This window comes from Hordeum vulgare, chromosome 6H (genome assembly GCF_904849725.1).
Source record: "Hordeum vulgare subsp. vulgare chromosome 6H, MorexV3_pseudomolecules_assembly, whole genome shotgun sequence".
Classification (NCBI taxonomy): Eukaryota; Viridiplantae; Streptophyta; class Magnoliopsida; order Poales; family Poaceae; genus Hordeum; species Hordeum vulgare.
In genome coordinates, this window is record NC_058523.1 from 299,426,790 (window position 1) to 299,446,597 (window position 19,808).

A 19,808-nucleotide genomic window follows, 5' to 3' on the forward strand; every position below is an offset into this window, starting at 1 on the left:
CCGGCACATCATCGCCTACCTGCTGGTGGTCGAAGGAACGATGGGTAGGCCGTAGGTCACCGGCGATGACGAGGCCACGGCGGAGCCAATTCGGTAGGTGGAGAAGAAGGGTGCTATGGATAGGGAAACGCTCGGGGAAGAGGTGGAGAAGCTCCTTGAGCTCACAACGGTCACAGAGGAGGTGAGAGGAGCGCGAGAGCTGGCCTGTAGCCCGGTAGTGGGGCTCCGAAGTAGTGGGGCCTCGGTCGATCTCGAGCACCGGAGCTCTCTGTGCTCGAATGGGGTGGCTAGGGGCTCGATTGAGGGTCTGGAGGAGTGGTGTGAGGTGCTGGAGCGAAGGGGGGAGCCCTATTTATAGGCCAACAACGGTGCACCGAGTGGGGAGCGCCGGTGGTTTCACCATGGCTTGCAGGAGAGGGAGAGAGGGCTCGAGGTTGATACCATGGTTTCGTGGACGACGTTTAGGACCCTAGCGACTCAACGGGAGGGAGAGGAGACTGAGTGCGCGCGTGCGCTGCGGTGCCGCGCTCTTCTGGCCGAAACTGGCGCATGCGGGCATGCGTCACCCTCGTTAGCAGAGAGGGGGAGAAGGGGCCCAGAGGCTGCCCTGATTCAGGAGGTTTGTCGGAGACGCGGAGAGACACCGAGGGGAGGTGAGAATCGGCCGGGGCTGGCCTCCTTTGCCTCGTATGCGCCCTCTAGCACATACATAGCATAGTTTTGGCATGACACGGCATGCTGGTGTGCTCTGGGATGCTTTGGCTGTGTCTGGCATGTCCGGGAGTGGGGTTAGATGCTCCTTAGCCGTTTGAGAGCCGAGGGTCTCACCGCTGGTCAAAGGAGGTGATTCAAGAGGAGCTGTCAGCCTTGAATGGGAGACTAAAATGAAGATTTTGGCTTACCTGCTTGGAACTAAGAAGGGGCCACTCGTCCGCAGTTGAGGAGTGGTGCTGGCAGCTTGCTCTAAGAGTTTAATGGAAAGGGAGTGGGTGTAGAGGGTGATAAGTGTTGTTTGACCATGCTGGCAGAACGCGTTCGACAGGTATTTGGGGTAGTTAACCTTCACCAGTGATGCTGAGAGTTAACAGGATTGGGTTTGATGCAAAAGTAGGATGCTCCACCAAATTTGAGCTCCATTGGACAAGTTTGGCCGTGCAAACTTGCAATCACCCCAAAATGGGCAGTTTTGTCCTCTCCAATGGGAATATTGGTAAATTAATCCCCACAGATCCAATTTTTGGTAGGGACTCCTCATTTCGCGTGTTGAGCACTCCTGCAAAGTTTCAAGCCATTTGGACAAACTTTGGTATGTAGATTTGCTTCAACTTAATTCTAGACACACAGGGTTTTAGGATTATTTGGTGAACCAAACCACCTTGGAATGAGGTGAAATTTGGCATGGCCACCAAATATAGCTTGGGAAGCATGCTAGAATTTTCTGGGAATTTATTGGAAATATTTCAAAAGGTCAAAACAGACAGAATAGGTTTTCAAGGATTTGCTCAAATAATTTGAACATAAATAGGGGTTGAAAATCTTATGTATGTAAAATATATGTCCTCTGAGTATCCCCAAATTTCCTCAGATTTTTCTAAGGCAGAAAAATAATTTACCATACAGAAATATCATTTCTGGCATCAGAAAAGGACATGCAAATAAAACAGAAAAACATTTTATAAAATAATTATTTTATCATTTTGGAGAATTATAATAGTGCCAAAATAAGAATACAATCTTTGGGTGAAGGCACTCCTTTGAAATCAGGGTCTTATAGTGCAAACCCAAAGCAAGGTTTTGAAATAGTCAAAAATGAGAAAAGGATCTTTTTGAAAATAACATGTTATAAAAATATTGTTTTTGGATCCTCTCATTCAAGCATACATACAATCAATGGCAATCATGGCATTCATAGCACTTTCTTAAAAAGTTTTAATAAACTCAGGTTTTTTGAAGAGGCTGCAGTTGAAATAAGGTAAAAACAGGGTGTGACAGGAAGTATGCCATACCTCAAATGGTTGACTAGTGACTCTCATTTGTGATAGATGCGGACATCCCATACACTTAATTTTTCCAAATTTCTGTGTTCATTGGTCATCACCGCCGACGGGGTTTTCATGTCGTGTGCGATGACCTGCCCTATCGCCCACACAGGTTAGGCGATGGTTTAAACATTCACCGTGGAAAGGGGTTAAAAACCATTTGTATAGCACGTCGCTTCACCAGTAACAGTACATTGTGCTCATTTGGTCGTGTCCTCATAACGAGATACGTGTGGCTCCTATCAGGATTGTTGACATGTCGGGTCGCCTAGCTAGATTTCTTTTACCTTTCTCAAAAGTCTTGTCCACCGAGATTCCGAGGATACTTTGGGTTATCTCGAGGTTGAGGTTTTCCACTCCAACTTGTGGCTAGTTTGTGAAGGATGAGTTGGAGCACCCATTCAGGGTTAAATCTTTCTAAGAGTTTGTAACGAATAAAATGCGGCACTTTCCTTATTTGGGGGCGAGACCTCAAAAGGGGAAAGGGGTCGCACCTAAGCGTATCGCAAGCAGGATAACATTGCCATTACATAAACACAAAGATGAGTATAAAATTCGGCTTACACTCACGACATGCTAGATTACAATCCACACAAGCATTTATTATTCATACATAAGACACGGTCCAACTACAGACAAGATAAACGGCAAAATCATACAATCCCACCTTGCTAGTCCCATGATCACGATCATGCGCCTCTAGTCCTCGGGGTACGTCACATACAATCTGCCACTATCTTCGTCGAACTCCCACCTCAGCTGGGTATCCTCGGGAACATCTGCACCTAGGGTACATGTACTCGTGGGTGTTGCAGTAAACTGTGTGCCATGAGGACTCAACAATCTCATGACCTTGGTATCGAGTCTAACTAAGTTAATGGGTCAGTGTGGGGACCCCGACTGGTAAGTCGAGATCGCCGTGCCCAGTGATCCCAAGGATCAATGCTCACTGAACACAGATACTGAATGATAGAGTCTTAGATCCATACATACCGTTTGATACAATAAATGACCACTTCGATCGAGTCTTACATACATAGGGCCTTATAGGCCAAAGCACCAAACTAGACCAATAGCGGAATTATTGGTTGAAAGCGTGAACCCATGCCATCAGCCTTAACCTGCAGGCATTCTGACTGGGAAGCGTCCTAGCTCGCAAGAACGTCACCGAGTTAATCTTCACCGTATCCTGTCTTTCACACCTGGTCAATGAAATAACCAGTGGCAAGCCAATGAGTACTTTGAATGTACTCGCAAACAGTCCATGATACGAACAATGTAAGTGAAGGATAATAGTATCATGCATCTTTAGTGTAACTCATCTGGGTGGAATGATCATGTATATGCATCAGGTTAAAGAATTACTTTTGAAGAACAGGTCACAGATATCGACATATCTGACAAGGGTTGAACACACCGGGTTCACCCTATATGCCAAGTCATCGGACTTGTCATAACCTCAATGTATTAATGAGGGCTCAACCATCCGGGTTTACCCTATATGCCAAGTCATCGGACTTGTCATAATCTCAATGTATTAATGAGGGCTAAACCATCCGGGTTTACCCTATATGCCAAGTCACCGAACTTGGTCATATTTTATCATGATTATAACAACACCTTTTTAACACCACACACACACTTGGTTTATGCGGAAACACTGGACGTAGTTTAAGCAGCACCACCCAACTGTCCTTGACCGTGGACACGACTATTCAAATAGTTTACAGTCTGCAGAGGTAGTACGCTGGACCCACGAGAAACGGGAACTTCCGTGTCATCCACGACTCGCGGTATATCACATATACCCGAGGTAAGTACCCGATCATCATCTTTCCCCTGACGATACTAGACAAAGAGATCCACTCGATTGGTACCCAGCCCACATGTTGTACTTCTTACGAGCACCGACTCTGGACTCTATCAACCATGCAGGGACCAACGGTGTGCCTGGAACTCATAATAATGGCATAGTCGTCCTACCTGGCACGACCCCATCACGAGAGTGACACCAATCACTCCCGCCACTAGTAATGTGGCTCTTTGCTAGCACCGACTAGAGTAATCAACAAAGCCCCGTCCCATAAAGGAGTATCGTGGTCGTACTCGGTAAGGTTGGGACGGTCGACACATCATAAATCTAATCCATTTCCGAAACCATACTCACACCAAAGTCACCGGTGCATCACTTCACCAAAAGTGATCACCAACTCATCATCACCCTCGGTCATTAGTGGCACCTGATGGGGTTTTCATAAACTCTTTATTTAACTCATCATCATGCTCATGATAAAATTCTCTATTATTACTTGTCAACATGATAATATCATGACCCTCACGGGGTCAAGCTCAATGCAGTGATTCTACTCTACTAGCCAACATGACAGTAGCATGATCCTCCTAGATGGTAAGATCAAGCTCATCATGTTTGTGCTCCGAGGAGCTATGTGAATATTACTACTATAAATGCAAGTGCTTCGAAGAAGCCTTCGGTACCATCACATCAATGATGAACCGGCATCGTGATCACATGCAACGGGAAAAATACTTGCTAGTCTAGCATGCATCATTTTATTTACTTAAGTCATGGCAAAAGGGCATGCTTGCCTTGCTCACAAAAGTCCTCGGGGTCTTCGAGGTCTTCCGCTCCGTCCCCGAATACTCCGTGTACCGTCAACTATCGTCGGAAACAACTATAGTAAGCCATATATCCAGCAGAATAAAAGTGTTCTATAAATAGAAGTTATATTTTTCTTGGACCTCTCTGGTCATAAGAAAAATTAACTGAATCCTTGCCAAGGGGTTTGAATCATCAGGGGTGTCTAGATGGAGGGAAAGGAGGGATAGGTGACCATTGAAGACATCAACAGAAAACATTCTGTTAAAAATGAGTGGAGGCACCCATTTAACATAAAATGATTTTAGAAACATTTAGGAAGTGGTTTCACTGGATTTGGAGATGGTATGAATATTCTAGAGATTTAACAATGAGGATTAAATAGTAATAGGAGCTATTTATTCATTGCAACAGAAACAAGTCACACGAAAATGTTGACCAGGGTTCTAAAAATGGAGAGTGATTTTAGAAGGCTCTGGGAATTGGAATCACTCCATTTGGAGTTGATTTGGAACCTATAGGAATTTTGAAAGGTGGGACATTTGTATCCATATTTGATTTTGAGTAATAACAGTACAGAAAATCTTGTTGGAAAAATGTGCAAAGCACATATGTGGGTAGAGCTTGAATTTAGGAACCTGCAGAAATTTGAATGCAATTTGGAGTCAGAATGATTTTATGGTGGAATTTATAAGTTAAGGAGGGAAATAAAAAGGAAAAGAGCTCATTTCTGGGGGGAAGACTATCTTGCGCACTGCGCGGCAGCTAGGCCTTCGGGCCGGCCCAGTGGGTCGGGCGACCAGCAAGGCGCCACGCGGGAGGCGTATTTGCTGGAGTGCGCCTTCGGCACTAGAAGGCGCCCACAGCTAGTGTCGTATCCACTTAGCCCGACCGGTGGGCCTAGCAGGCCGATCCAGAGGCTTACTAGTGGGGTAGATGGCCCCACTGGCAGGTTCATCTCCTTCCTCGCACTGCGCTCACTTGAGGGAAGGGGAGCCATGGCCGAGCGCTCCTGGAACCAGCTCCGGCAACACTGGCCGTCTCCGGTGAGGCCAGGCACACCGACGGGCTCGGGCGATCATGCCGCATCCAACTGTGCCCTAAGCGCCGGCGGGGAGGGGCTATAGCGGCGTCAGCTAGGGCTGGCCGCAGGGAGAGCCGCGATGGTGACCGTGGGGAGAGGAGCCCTGGCCACCTGGAGGGAAGAGGGGTAACGGGGACTGGTGCCGCGGGTTAGGGGGTGCTTCACGCCAACCAGAGGGAGAGGAGGAGCTCGGGCAGCTCGGATTTGGGCGAGCCGAATCAGTGGCCTCACGGCCATGGGAAGAGGAGGCACTAGGGAGCTCAAGGAGAGGCTCCAAGGGTGGCTAGGAGGGAGGAAGGACTAGGGGGAAAAGGATTTGAGGCTCTGGTGCACGGGGGGAAGCGATATGGAGAGGGGAAAGAGGGGAGAGCTCAGGAGCTCTGTGGAGCTCTGAGAACACGGAGTAGACAGCGTGCCAGAGGGGTTTTGGAAGCTTGCTGGTGGAGGGGAATGGCTTGAACGGTCAAGGGGAGCCTCTCAGACACGCTGGGACATACTGCAGCTGCGGGACACGAGCTAGAGAACAAGAAGATGGCGCAGAGCACCATTAGTGCAGGCCAGAGTGGTGGTCACCACCCCACCTGGTGTCCTGGGGCACCCCTTGGCCAGGCCAAGGTGTCAACCGTGCAAGGCATGCTTGCCACGATGCACCGGTGAAGTCTGGACCAAGTTGGAGTTGTCTAGGTGGGGTTTTGACTGCTGCAAAGTCTCTAACAGCAAACTTGGAGATGATAAAAGTGGGTCTTAGGTGGGAGTCCTTGGGGAGAAATTATGTCTGGCAGTGTTAGGCATGGAAGGACTACCAGACTGCAAAGTTTGAGCTAAAGAAAAGAAGTGTAGCTAGCACTTGCTCTACAAAGCCACCTTTCAGCCAAAAATGAACTTGAAGAGGTGCTGCTCATTTTTCCTACATGAGCATGCCATCAATTGATTTGAAATGATGCATTGAGACACTAGAGAGGCTCTGGAAAGAATTGGGGGTGATGGCCTAAGCAGAAGATTGGGAAGAAGGGTAAAACAGTGTTGCCAAGGGTGAAAATGAGAGAAAGTTACAAAGGGTCCTTCCCCAATAATTGACCAGTGGCCATGGGAATGTTACTGGAGGTGAAATGTAACTAGGTGAGGCTGTGGTAGAAAGTTGAGCTCAAGGAATAAAGTAGAAGGGGCAACACAAGTCAAATTAGTGAGTGCACACAAGGTGTTTGATCTGTGGTTGGGCTACCAGATGACTTCCAATGGCTATGAAACTTAACATGATCAAATAATAGATGCAAATAGGCTTGCACACCAAATTTGGGATTTGCTGGACAAGTTTTCCAATATAGACTTGAAAAACCCTAGAAAGGGGCAGAAATGGGTTTCTGCTTAGAACCCTATTCAAATAAATTCCCACAAATCTAATATTTGGTGTAGGGTCATTATTTGAGCATTAAGGCATGCACAAAAAGTTTGAGGTCAATTGGACAAACTTTATAATGTAAAGTTTGTCAAAGTCAGAAATCAACAGAGAGGGTTTTGAGGGTTTTAGGACAAGTTCCTCTATTCTCCTTGATGTACCACTTGTTGTGGATGCCTCATTGGAGTACTGGAACATGTCCACCAAATTTGAGCACAATTGGAGACACTTCACAATGTATAGTTGCTCAAATTTGAGTCTCGACAGATAGGGTTTTAGGGTGATTAGGGGAGTCAAATCAACTTGGATTGAAATGAAACTTGTCAAGATCATCAAGAACATCATAGATGACATGCTAGAACTTTACTGAAATTTATTGAGAATATTTCTTATAGAAATATTCCAAAAGCTTGAAATAGGCAGAAATGGTTTTGGTGGGTTTTGCCCAATATTTCGAACATGACCATGTGTTGAAACTCATAAATATGGAATAAATATATCCACTGAGTTTCCCTAAATTTTCTTAAATATTTTTAAGGCAATAATAATAACTTTCCTTCGTAGGAGACCATTTCTGGCCTCACAGAAGGGCTTTTGAATAAAATACTAAAATAAATTTTAAAGTAATAATGATATGGTTTTTGGAAGTCATTTTGAGAATAGGTTTTAAATAAAACAATTGGTGCAAAAGAAACTCCCTAATTTGAGGACTTGTACTACAAACCTCATCTCAGGGGTTTGAAAGTTTAATTCAAAGAAAAGCTTTTTGGTGAAAATAATATTTGGTAAAATAGATATTTGTCCTAAACACATGGTATGATCATTAGGCAGGAGATCATGGAGTGAGGAGGTGATTAGGAGAGTGGCAAGAATTAATGGGGATCAATCACATGCAAAACAAACAAACAGACAATAGTCACTCCAAGCATCACAAGCATTCAGAAAAAATTTAATTGGTCCCAAATTTTGAAATAAGTTACTTAGTCAGGAAAGCCAAAAACTGGGATGTGACAGACCTTACCCCCTTAATAGAATCTCATCCCCGAGATTCCTGGGCTAGGGGTTGGTGAGATACAGAATCTTGAGTTGGAGGTGGTCTTCGTGTCCTCATGTTGCTGTGGTGGTCTTGAGGTTCTTGATGATACAACTTCGATTGTCCGCATGTCCATGACTGATCGTGAGCGGAGTATGGCAATAAGTTATGCTTGACCGAGGTCAAGGGCTTGGTAAGCTAAGTCCGTGCAAGGTTCTGGCTTGCGAGTGTATTCCAAGTGAGAATACGTGGCAAGATGGTGTGTCTAGGATCTGGTCCTGGGGTTTCGCATGCCGGTTAGTGACATCAAGATGTCTCGTGCTAGAACGCACTACCAAAGTCTTCGCATGGCTTCCCGCTTACTGGGAAGTCCTTGACTTCCTTTCAACAGTCAAGCTATGGTCGCAAATAGTCTTCGTAGGCTTCTCGTGGAAGGGTTCGGGCTGGGTCTCACCTATGAGTCTAAGCTCGGAGGCTCAGGTCCCGAATAGGTCCTGCCATCTTGGGAGTTGCGAGGGTTTCTGGGTAGCTGGCTACCCAAGAGTATAGACCAGTCGTCCATTCCCAAGGTCTGCGACTCGGCGAGCGGGAATCACCTTTAGCAGGTTTCCACCACAACATACTAGTACTCTCGTCCTTGATTTGGACCAAGGAGAGGTCGTCTGGTTCTTCGCTTGTCCAAGGGCTTCGTAATCTTGAATCGTCGAGGCTTCTTGACGTCGTTGATGTAGTCGGTGTGTGGTCGGTGGTTGACTTCTGTTGCTTCGTCGTCGTTGTCGGGCTTCCTCGTCACGGCGGTTCTTCTTCTTGACTTGAGTAAGATAGACTTCCGTCGTCTTGGGACTGCTTCGAGAAGTCCACCTTCTCGAGATATCACGGTACCCTCGAGAGGTATAACAATCGGCGTTCCCGGGTTCGACCAAACACGGCTAAGGTGTTCTTCCTCTTACTGGGTGAGTAAGTATGTCATCAGTAAGGATGACAACCTACCTTCCCAAACATGACATAAGCATAGTGCTCAAAAGTCAGGTGAGGAGAACGGGACTTGCTATGGGCGGGTACTGGCCACATTTAAATGACTTAGATTCGTCTTCTATGGTCGTAATCCGTCCATCTTGTGACTCAGCGAAGCTTTAGTGTCTTAAGGAACTTAGGATGTGGGCGAACATTTATCATCTTATCTATAAGCACATTCCTTAGATGCCAATAGTTCGACCGCTAACTTGAGACAACATCACCTCATCTCATCAAGGACATCATCCTACGTGAGTCAACTCCACACCGCTCAAGCTAGTCAACTCCGGGTTGAGGAAAGAACTAAACCCAAACACTTACAAGTATGGCGTAGCCCCAACTGTACATGCATTACTATGCAAGGACCTTGGGGAGACATACAGCTACCACGATTGAATCTGAGGCACAACAAATCCAATTGTCCACCTAAGTCATCCAATGGACAGGGTAGTACACTACTATATTAAGGAAACACGTAGTAGACCAATCCAATATTTGTTTCCTTCCTATGAATCCGATCAAGTAATCCATCAATCAGATCAATCATTACTAGACCTATCACTCTCACAAATCCAACATTGACGAGGTTCTACATAGCCTCTTAAAGTCCTCATAATTCACATAATACTACAAGAATTACGCCATAGTATATCCACCAACTTAAATAAACATGGCCATCTAATTTCCAAGGCCAAACTACATAGGTTGTAGATCAATTTGACAACCCCAAGTATACGCACTCTATATCCACCGAGAAAACATGGCATCATGATCAAGATTAACGAGCTAAATCCAATTTACTCCGAACCATGTGGTCTTTGTCATCCTCAATATTCTATTAAGATTACCTATTTAAATCCAAGACTCAATCCAATAAGATGTCTACTTGATACTCCAAGTTATCATTGGCAAACGCATCAAATCATGCCAACTACTTGCTAAAGTCATGTATACCACCAAGAATAATGTTCGCGATCATAATCATCCTACTAAATCCAATCTTACTCCAGATTATGCAGGTTATACTACTGTATCAACTCGTTCGACCAAGTTTACTTACCTTTATAAGGGTCTCACGATCCACCAAAGTAGTCTAGCTATATCCTCAAGACAACTATTATCATCACAACAATCTTAGTCTAAAGCTCTCATATCGGAGATCGGTCCTCTTATGGCATTAAGGTTACAGTGCTAGCTTAAGATGAAGGGTACTTGTTCACGGTGATCACTTGTTCCACAAGGAACCCAGTGCTCAGCGGGGTTTATCGGGTCCTACACGTGTTCTGGCAAGTACGTGTACTAGACACGAGACCAGAAAATTTGAGCCGGAAAGGCTTGTGGTGGTTAGTCTGGTCTAGTGCGGTTTTCCGATCTCGAGGGGAAAACACACTCCTATGGGTTGCGTGTGGTTAAGCGTAGCACAGTCAGTGTCTTCAACGTCAGCCGTCCTTCGAAGTGGACCCTTGGTGCGTCTTGTCTTGCTGTCTTCAGTTGTCGAGAGAGGTGAGGGAGAGAGAGCATAGAGGGGAGGGTCTAAGGGTCTCAGCGCAATCAAACAAGAGTTGAAAAATCAACTCAAACAAGTGTAAAATTATTTTGAACATCAAAATAAGAGAAGTGATATAACCGCATGCTTGTTGCCTAAGCAAAAGTGCGACTTATATCAAAGCACAAACAACAAAAACAAACAACACACAACATGGTCCATCCGAACCATTTCACGGACTCGACTTCGCATAGGGGATTCACGACTCATCCTACCCTAGGTTCTGGGACTCGACAGTCGTGCTTGCTTCTTGTTTCGAAGAGGGGTCCGCTAAGTCTTCTGGACCTTCTCATGGTGTTCTCACGTCTCTTGTTGTAGTTTGCTGGAGCAATTCGTTTGAGTTGTACGGAACTCTGGTTGTCTTCTCGTCTCAGAAGTTGTTGACGAAGGTGGTTCTTCATAGCTGTCACTGACAGGGTCTTCTGTTGTCTTCATGATCTTGTCAGCGTCTTCTTGTCTTCTGAGGCTTCGAGAGTCTCAGGTGGACACCTTCATGCATCGATATTTGCATGACATGATAGAGTTCTGATCTGTCAATCATTCTAATTGCGATATCGACACCTAGAGCGGGGGATGAAGAGAACCATTTTCCTGCTCACTAAGGTGAGGCGGACCAAATGGCAAGATTCTCATCCACCGGTGGTGGTCGTCACAATTATTTATAACTCACACGGTCGCTCTATTAGTGATGCAGATCAAGGTTTGCATACTTTATGTCCAGAATATCATAGGCGAAAGTGGCATCACTCTAGAACAATGTCCAGGGTTTCACCATCTTCTAAGCCTCGATGTCCTCGTTCCTCTTAGAGGTACTATTGTTGGTGTCGTTTGGTCGTAGAGTTGTCTTCTCTGTCCTTCAGCACAGGTGTTTGCGTGGAAAGATTGCTTCCTTCCGGGCTGCCCACGAGGATTTCAATTTATCCCGTGGTCAGAAGGGCATAAGGTTCTAGCGACCATTAGCAAGTTTGAAAAATTAGACGAGGAGTGTCAAGAAAATAAGAGTGGAAGGCTTAGAGCATAACCTTCAATTTCTTTGAAGTTTTAGGAGAGTTGAGAAAATATATAAGTTTTGTAAATATTTTGAAGGATTTGGAAAGCAGTTTATCCTAACTAACGTCCATGCTAACTAAGGGCTTCCTACAGTCAGGATGGCTCTGATGCCAGCTCTGTGGGGACCCCGACTGGTAAGTCGAGATCGCCGTGCCTAGTGATCCCAAGGATTAATGCTCACTGAACACAGAAACTGAATGATAGTGTCTTACATCCATACATACCGTTTGATACAATAAATGACCACTTCGGTCGAGCCTTACATACATAGGGCCTTATAGGCCAAAGCACCAAACTAGACCAATAGCGGAATTATTGGTTGAAAGCATGAACCCATGCCATCAGCCTTAACCTACAGGCATTCTGACTGGGAAGCGTCCTAGCTCGCAAGAACGTCACCGATTTAATCTTCACCGTATCCTGTCTTTCACACCTGGTCAATGAAATAACCAGTGGCAAGCCAATGAGTACTTTGAATGTACTCGCAAACAGTCCATGACACGAACAATGAAAGTGAAGGATAACAGTATCATGCATCTTTAGTGTAACTCATCTGGGTGGAATGATCATGTATATGCATCAGGTTAAAGAATTACTTTTGAAGAACAGGTTACAGATATCGACATATCTGACAAGGGTTGAACACACCGGGTTCACCCTATATGCCAAGTCATCGGACTTGTCATAACCTCAATGTATTAATCAGGGCTCAACCATCCGGGTTTACCCTATATGCCAAGTCATCGGACTTGTCATAATCTCAATGTATTAATGAGGGCTAAACCATCAGGGTTTACCCTATATGCCAAGTCACCGAACTTGGTCATATTTTATCATGATTATAACAACACCTTTTTAACACCACACACACACTTGGTTTATGCGGAAACACTGTACGTAGTTTAAGCAGCACCACCCAACTGTCCTTGACCGTGGACACGGCTATTGGAATAGTTTACACTCTGCAGAGGTAGTACGCTGGACCCACGAGAAACGGGAAACTTCCGTGTCATCCACGACTCGCGGTATATCACATATACCCGAGGTAAGTACCCGATCATCATCTTTCCCCTGACGATACTAGACAAAGAGATCCACTCGATTGGTACCTAGCCCACATGTTGTACGTCTTACGAGCACCGACTCTGGACTCTATCAACCATGCAGGGACCAACGGTGTGCCTGGAACTCATAATAATGGCATAGTCGTCCTACCTGGCACGACCCCATCACGAGAGTGACACCGATCACTCCCACCACTAGTAATGTGGCTCTTTGCTAGCACCGACCAGAGTAATCAACAAAGCCCCATCCCATAAAGGGGTATCGTGGTCGTACTCGGTAAGGTTGGGACGGTCGACACATCATAAATCTAATCCATTTCCGAAACCATACTCACACCAAAGTCACCGGTGCATCACTTCACCAAAAGTGATCACCAACTCATCATCACCCTCGGTCATTAGTGGCACCTGATGGGGTTTTCATAAACTCTTTATTTAACTCATCATCATGCTCATGATAAAATTCTCTATTATTACTTGTCAACATGATAATATCATGACCCTCACGGGGTCAAGCTCAATGCAGTGATTCTACTCTACTAGCCAACATGACAGTAGCATGATCCTCGTAGATGGTAAGATCAAGCTCATCATGTTTGTGCTCCGAGGAGCTATGTGAATATTACTACTATAAATGCAAGTGCTTCGAAGAAGCCTTCGGTACCATCACATCAATGATGAACCGGCATCGTGATCACATGCAATGGGAAAAATACTTTCTAGTCTAGCATGCGTCATTTTATTTACTTAAGTCATGGCAAAAGGGCATGCTTGCCTTGCTCACGCAAGTCCTCGGGGTCTTCGAGGTCTTCCACTCCGTCCCCGAATACTCCGAGTACCGTCAACTATCGTCAGAAACAACTATAGTAAGCCATATATCCAGCAGAATAAAAGTGTTCTATAAATAGAAGTTATATTTTTCTTGGACCTCTCTGGTCATAAGAAAAATACTTGAATCCTTGCCAAGGGGTTTGAATCATCAGGGGTGTCTGGATGGAGGGAAAGGAGGGATAGGTGACCATTGAAGAGGTCAACAGAAAACATTCTGTTAAAAAATGAGTGGAGGCACCCATTTAACATAAAATGATTTTAGAAATATTTAGGAAGTGGTTTCACTGGATTTGGAGATGGTATGAATATTCTAGAGAATTAACAATGAGGATTAAATAACAATAGGAGCTATTTATTCATTGCAACAGAAACAAGGCACACAAAAATGTTGACCAGGGTTCGAAAAATGGAGAGTGATTTTAGAAGGCTCTGGGAATTGGAATCACTCCATTTAGAGTTGATTTGGAACCTATAGGAATTTTGAAAGGTGGGACATTTGTATCCAAATTTGGATTTTGAGTAATAACAGTACAGAAAATCTTCTTGGAAAAATGTGCAAAGCACATATGTGGGTAGAGCTTGAATTTAGGAACCTGCAGAAATTTGAATCATGCCATTTGGAGTCAGAATGATTTTATGGTGGAATTTATAAGTTAAGGAGGGAAATAAAAAGGAAAAGAGCTCATCTCTGGGGGGAAGACTATCTTGCGCACTGCGCGGCAGCTAGGCCTTCGGGCCGGCCCAGTGGGTCGGGCCACCAGCGAGGCACCACGCGGGAGGCGTATTTGCTGGAGTGCGCCTTCGGCACTGGAAGGCGCCCATAGCCAGTGTCGTATCCACTTAGCCCGACCGGTGGGCCTAGCAGGCCGATCCAGAGGCTTACTAGTGGGGTAGACGGCCCCACTGGTAGGTTCATCTCCTTCCTCGCGCTGCGCTCACTTGAAGGAAGGGGAGCCATGGCCGAGCGCTCCCGGAGCCAGCTCCGGCGACACTGGCCGTCTCCGGTGAGGCCAGGCACACCGATGGGCTCGGGCGATCGTGCCGCATCCAACTGTGCCCTAAGCGCCGGCGGGGAGGGGCTATAGCGGCGTCAGCTAGGGCTGGCCGCAGGGAGAGCCGCGATGGTGACCGTGGGGAGAGGAGCCCTGGCCACCTGGAGGGAAGAGGGGGAACGGGGACTGGTGCCGCAGGTTAGGGGGTGCTTCACGCCAACCAGAGGGAGAGGAGGAGCTCGGGGAGCTCGGATTCGGGCGAGCCGAATCAGTGGCCTCGCGGCCATGGGAGGAGGAGGCACTAGGGAGCTCAAGGGGAGGCTCTGAGGGTGGCTAGGAGGGAGGAAGTACTTGGGGGAAAAGGATTTGAGGCTCTGGTGCACGGGGGGAAGCCATATGGAGAGGGGAAAGAGGGGAGAGCTCAGGAGCTCTCTGGAGCTCTGAGAACAGTGAGTAGACAGCGTGCCAGAGGGGTTTTGGAAGCTTGCTGGTGGAGGGGAATGGCTTGAACGGTCAAGGGGAGCCTCTCAGACACGCTGGGACATACTGCAGCTGCGGGACACGAGCTAGAGAACAAGAAAATGGCGCAGAGCACCATTAGTGCAGGCCAGAGTGGTGGTCACCACCCCACCTGGTGTCCTGGGGCACCCCTTGGCCAGGCCAAGGTGTCAACCGTGCAAGGCATGCTTGCCACGATGCACCGGTGAAGTCTGGACCAAGTTGGAGTTGTCTAGGTGGGGTTTTGACTGCTGCAAAGTCTCTAACAGCAAACTTGGAGCTGATAAAAGTGGGTCTTAGGTGGGAGTCCTTGGGGAGAAATTATGTCTGGCAGTGTTAGGCATGGAAGGACTACCAGACTGCAAAGTTTGAGCTAAATAAAAGAAGTGTAGCTAGCACTTGCTGTACAAAGCCACCTTTCAGCCAAAAATGAACTTGAAGAGGTGCTGCTCATTTTTCCTACATGAGCATGCCATCAATTGATTTGAAATGATGCATTGAGACACTAGAGAGGCTCTGGAAAGAATTGGGGGTGATGGCCTAAGCAGAAGATTGGGAAGAAGGGTAAAACAGTGTTGCCAAGGGTGAAAATGAGAGAAAGTTACAAAGGGTCCTTCCCCAATAATTGACCAGTGGCCATGGGAAATTTACTGGAGGTGAAATGTAACTAGGTGAGGCTGTGGTAGAAAGTTGAGCTCAAGGAAGAAAGTAGAAGGGGCAACACAAGTCAAATTAGTGAGTGCACACAAGGTGTTTGATCTGTGGTTGGGCTACGAGATTAATTCCAATGGCTATGAAACTTAACAGGATCAAATAATAGATGAAAATAGGCTTGCACACCAAATTTGGGATTTGCTGGACAAGTTTTCCAATGTAGACTTGAAAAACCCTAGAAAGGGGCAGAAATGGGTTTCTGCTTAGAACCCTATTCAAATAAATTCCCACAAATCCAATATTTTGTGTATGGGCATTATTTGAGCATTAAGGCATGCACAAAAATTTTGAGGGCAATTGGACAAACTTTATAATGTAAAGTTTGTCAAAGTCAGAAATCAACAGAGAGGGTTTTGAGGGTTTTAGGACAAGTTCCTCTATTCTCCTTGATGTACCACTTGGTGTGGATGCCTCATTGGAGTACTGGAACATGTCCACAAAATTTGAGCACAATTGGAGACACTTCAAAATGTATAGTTGCTCAAATTTGATTTTGGACAGATAGGGTTTTAGGGTGATTAGGGGAGTCAAATCAACTTGGATTGAAATGAAACTTGGCAAGATCATCAAGAACATAATAGGTGACATGCTAGAATTTTACTGGAATTTATTGAGAATATTTCTTATAGAAATATTCCAAAAGCTTGAAATAGGTAGAAATGGTTTTGGTGGGTTTTGCCCAATATTTTGAACATGACCATGTGTTGAAACTCATAAATATGGAATAAATATATCCACTCAGTTTCCCTAAATTTTCTTAAATATTTTTAAGGCAATAATAATAACTTTCCTTCGTAGGAGACCATTTCTGGCCTCACAGAAGGGCTTTTAAATAAAATACTAAAATAACTTTTAAAATAATAATAATATGGTTTTTGGATATCATTTTGATAATAGGTTTTAAATAAAACAATTGGTGCAAAAGAAACTCCCTAATTTGAGGACTTGTAGTACAAACCTCATCTCAGGGGTTTGAAAGTTTAATTCAAAGAAAAGCTTTTTGGTGAAAATAATATTTGGTAAAATAGATATTTGTCCTAAACACATGGTATGATCATTAGGCAGGAGATCATGGAGTGAGGAGGTGATTAGGAGAGTGGCAAGAATTAATGGGGATCAATCACATGCACTACAAACAGACAGACAATAGTCACTCCAAGCATCAGAAGCATTCACAAAATTTTTAATTGGTCTCAAATTTTGGAATAAGTTACTTAGTCAGGAAAGCCAAAAACTGGGATGTGACAGTGAGGTAGGGTTAAGTATATGAGTTTGCAGCATCCTAACCATATATGGTGGCTAACTTACGGAGAACATAAAACATATGGTGGTCTACGTAAGACGGTCGAAGACTAGAATGATCACTAAGTGATCATGAACACCTACTTACGTCATCCATAACCCCACTGTGTTCTCGATCAAAGAAGGAGCTCCGGAAAAAACAATCACGGTTACGCACACAGTTGGCAAGTTTTATTTGAATTACTTTAAGTTGTCTAGAACCGGATGTTAACAAAGTATCCATGTTTGCCACATAACCGCGGGCACGGCCTTTGAAAGATTTAAACCCTGCAGGGGTGCTCCAACTAGTCCATCACAAATTACCACATACCGCATAGTAAACCTCTACCACAAAACTCATGATCTCGTCATATTCCTAAGTGGAAAACCTCAACTTTGAGAAGACCCAAAGTCTCACCGAAATCCCAATGTGCAAGATATGTCGCTAAGGTAAGACAAGTCCAAGACGACCTCCCGACGTGTCGACGATCCTGATAAGAGTCGTGTATCTCAGTCTCAGGACATGCCAAATAAGCTATGTGTACGGTGGCCTGATAGAAATCACCCAAGTCGCCCTAGGTTGGCCTCGCGTGGTGCTCTAGGTTGGGCCAACACTCATGAGCATTACTGGCCTGGGGGTTGATTAAGTTCCTAAGGGTAGCTATTCCCTATGCTTTTATTATTAAGTTATTAGCAAATTAACACCAAAATTGGGTCTTGCCGGACAAACCTTAACACTAAAGATTTATCAAGGGGGTCCCTATAACAACCCCGAACGTGTTAGGAGCACTCAGTTATGGAATAAAACACCGGTAGACGAAACTAAGGCGGCAACAGCGGAACAAAACACCCGGCAAAAGGCTAGGCCTCCCGCTATTTACCAAGTATATAGGTGCATTAATTAAATAGCAGGTAAAATATGATGATACCAAATGGCCATATTATCACATGGACCAGCTGGCACCTACAACTAGCAACGCTAAAAAATTAGTGGTTTAGCAAGCCTAACTTAGCCAAACAATATTTGCTAGGAGGGAAGGTGTTTGAGGTTTCATGGCAATGTTCAATGGCCTATATATCATGTGGTAGGCAGCGGAGATGTAACGTAAGAAATGTAACACTAAGCATAACAAACCTAGAAACGGTGTCAAGGTCACGATAATCTTGTGTGTGATTTCTTTAGAGTGGAACTGTTCCTGATCTTCCTGCACGAACTGACCAGACTCTTCGAACTCGTTTTTGACCCCAGAAGCTACCCAAAAGAAACAAGAAGGAAATAAATACCATTAAAATGATGATGCCACAGACAAAATGATGCATGCATGCGCAACCTCTAATCATGCACATAAACCACCCCACACAGATAAAACTAGTGCCACCTCACCACAAGGTCACTTTCTACAGAAAAGCTCAAAACCAGATTCCAGTACCACCTTTGGATTCCTTGGGATTTTATACCCCAATTCCATGTATCATGCTGCCATGTTTGCATTCAGGAAAACACCACAAACAATAAAAGTAAATTGGTACAGAATCGAACTACAACTATGTCAAGAACAGGGCTGTTCTTGAACCTGTCCTATTTGGCTTGTCCATATCTGGACATATTCCAGAAATGGAAAAACATTCTAATTATCACAAAAATAAACACAAACAATAAAATAAAATAGAAAAAATAAGGAGGGGGGAACCCACCTGGCAGTGACCAGGGCCCCCTCACTGGATGACACGTGGGCGCCTGTGGCCCACTGTCAGCCCACACACACACACAACACACAGCACACACATACACATTATAATAAAAAGAGGCTAGGGGGATTCGAACCATGACCCCTCTGGTGGAGGCGCGACGCTGGAGCCATAGTGATGTATGTAATTAAGCTACAGTGATCCCACGCTAATGATGCCACGTCAGCGTGATTGCTATCGTTAATCTCGCGTTACTTCAAAACCGAGTCAAATTCAAAATTAAAAATAAAGTCAAACGATAAAAGTTTTCGAATGCCAAAAAAAATGTTTGGGTGTGTCAAATATTACCTAGGAGAACTGTCATTTAGGAATCGTTAATTTTATAAGTATTTATTGCACTAAAATAAATTAAAACTAGAACTGTTAATAAATTTAAAAAAAGCCACGGCCCAACTGGGCCAACCGGCCCAGCAGGCCACACACTAGCCCACCTCCACCAAGGGGTATAAAACCCCCTTGAACCCTAGCCCAAACCGGTGCCTCTCCCCACTCCACCCCACGCCGCAAGCCACTCCCTCGTCCCACCGCACCGACCTTCCCCACGAGGGGATCCCTCCTCCCTCGTCCCACCAACCACTCGTTATCTCTCGCTCTCCCTAGTTCCCCTCGTCACCCCACCTCACTCCCTCACGTGACCCCCCCCCCAGATCGCCCCTCGTCTCTCCCCAACGCAGAACCCCCTGCCCCTCGTGCGCACACCCCGCTCGCCTCCTCCCTCGAACACCTCGTTCCCTGCCGTGTCGGCCATCCCCAGCACCACCCACCAGTGCCAGCCATCTCCTCCGTCACCCGCTCGCCCCGCTCACTTCCCTCACCACCCCATCGGCCCGCCCCACCGCCGCGACCCCCAGCCATCGGCCGCGTCGCACCTCTCTCACCCGTCACCCTCTCCGTTCCCCA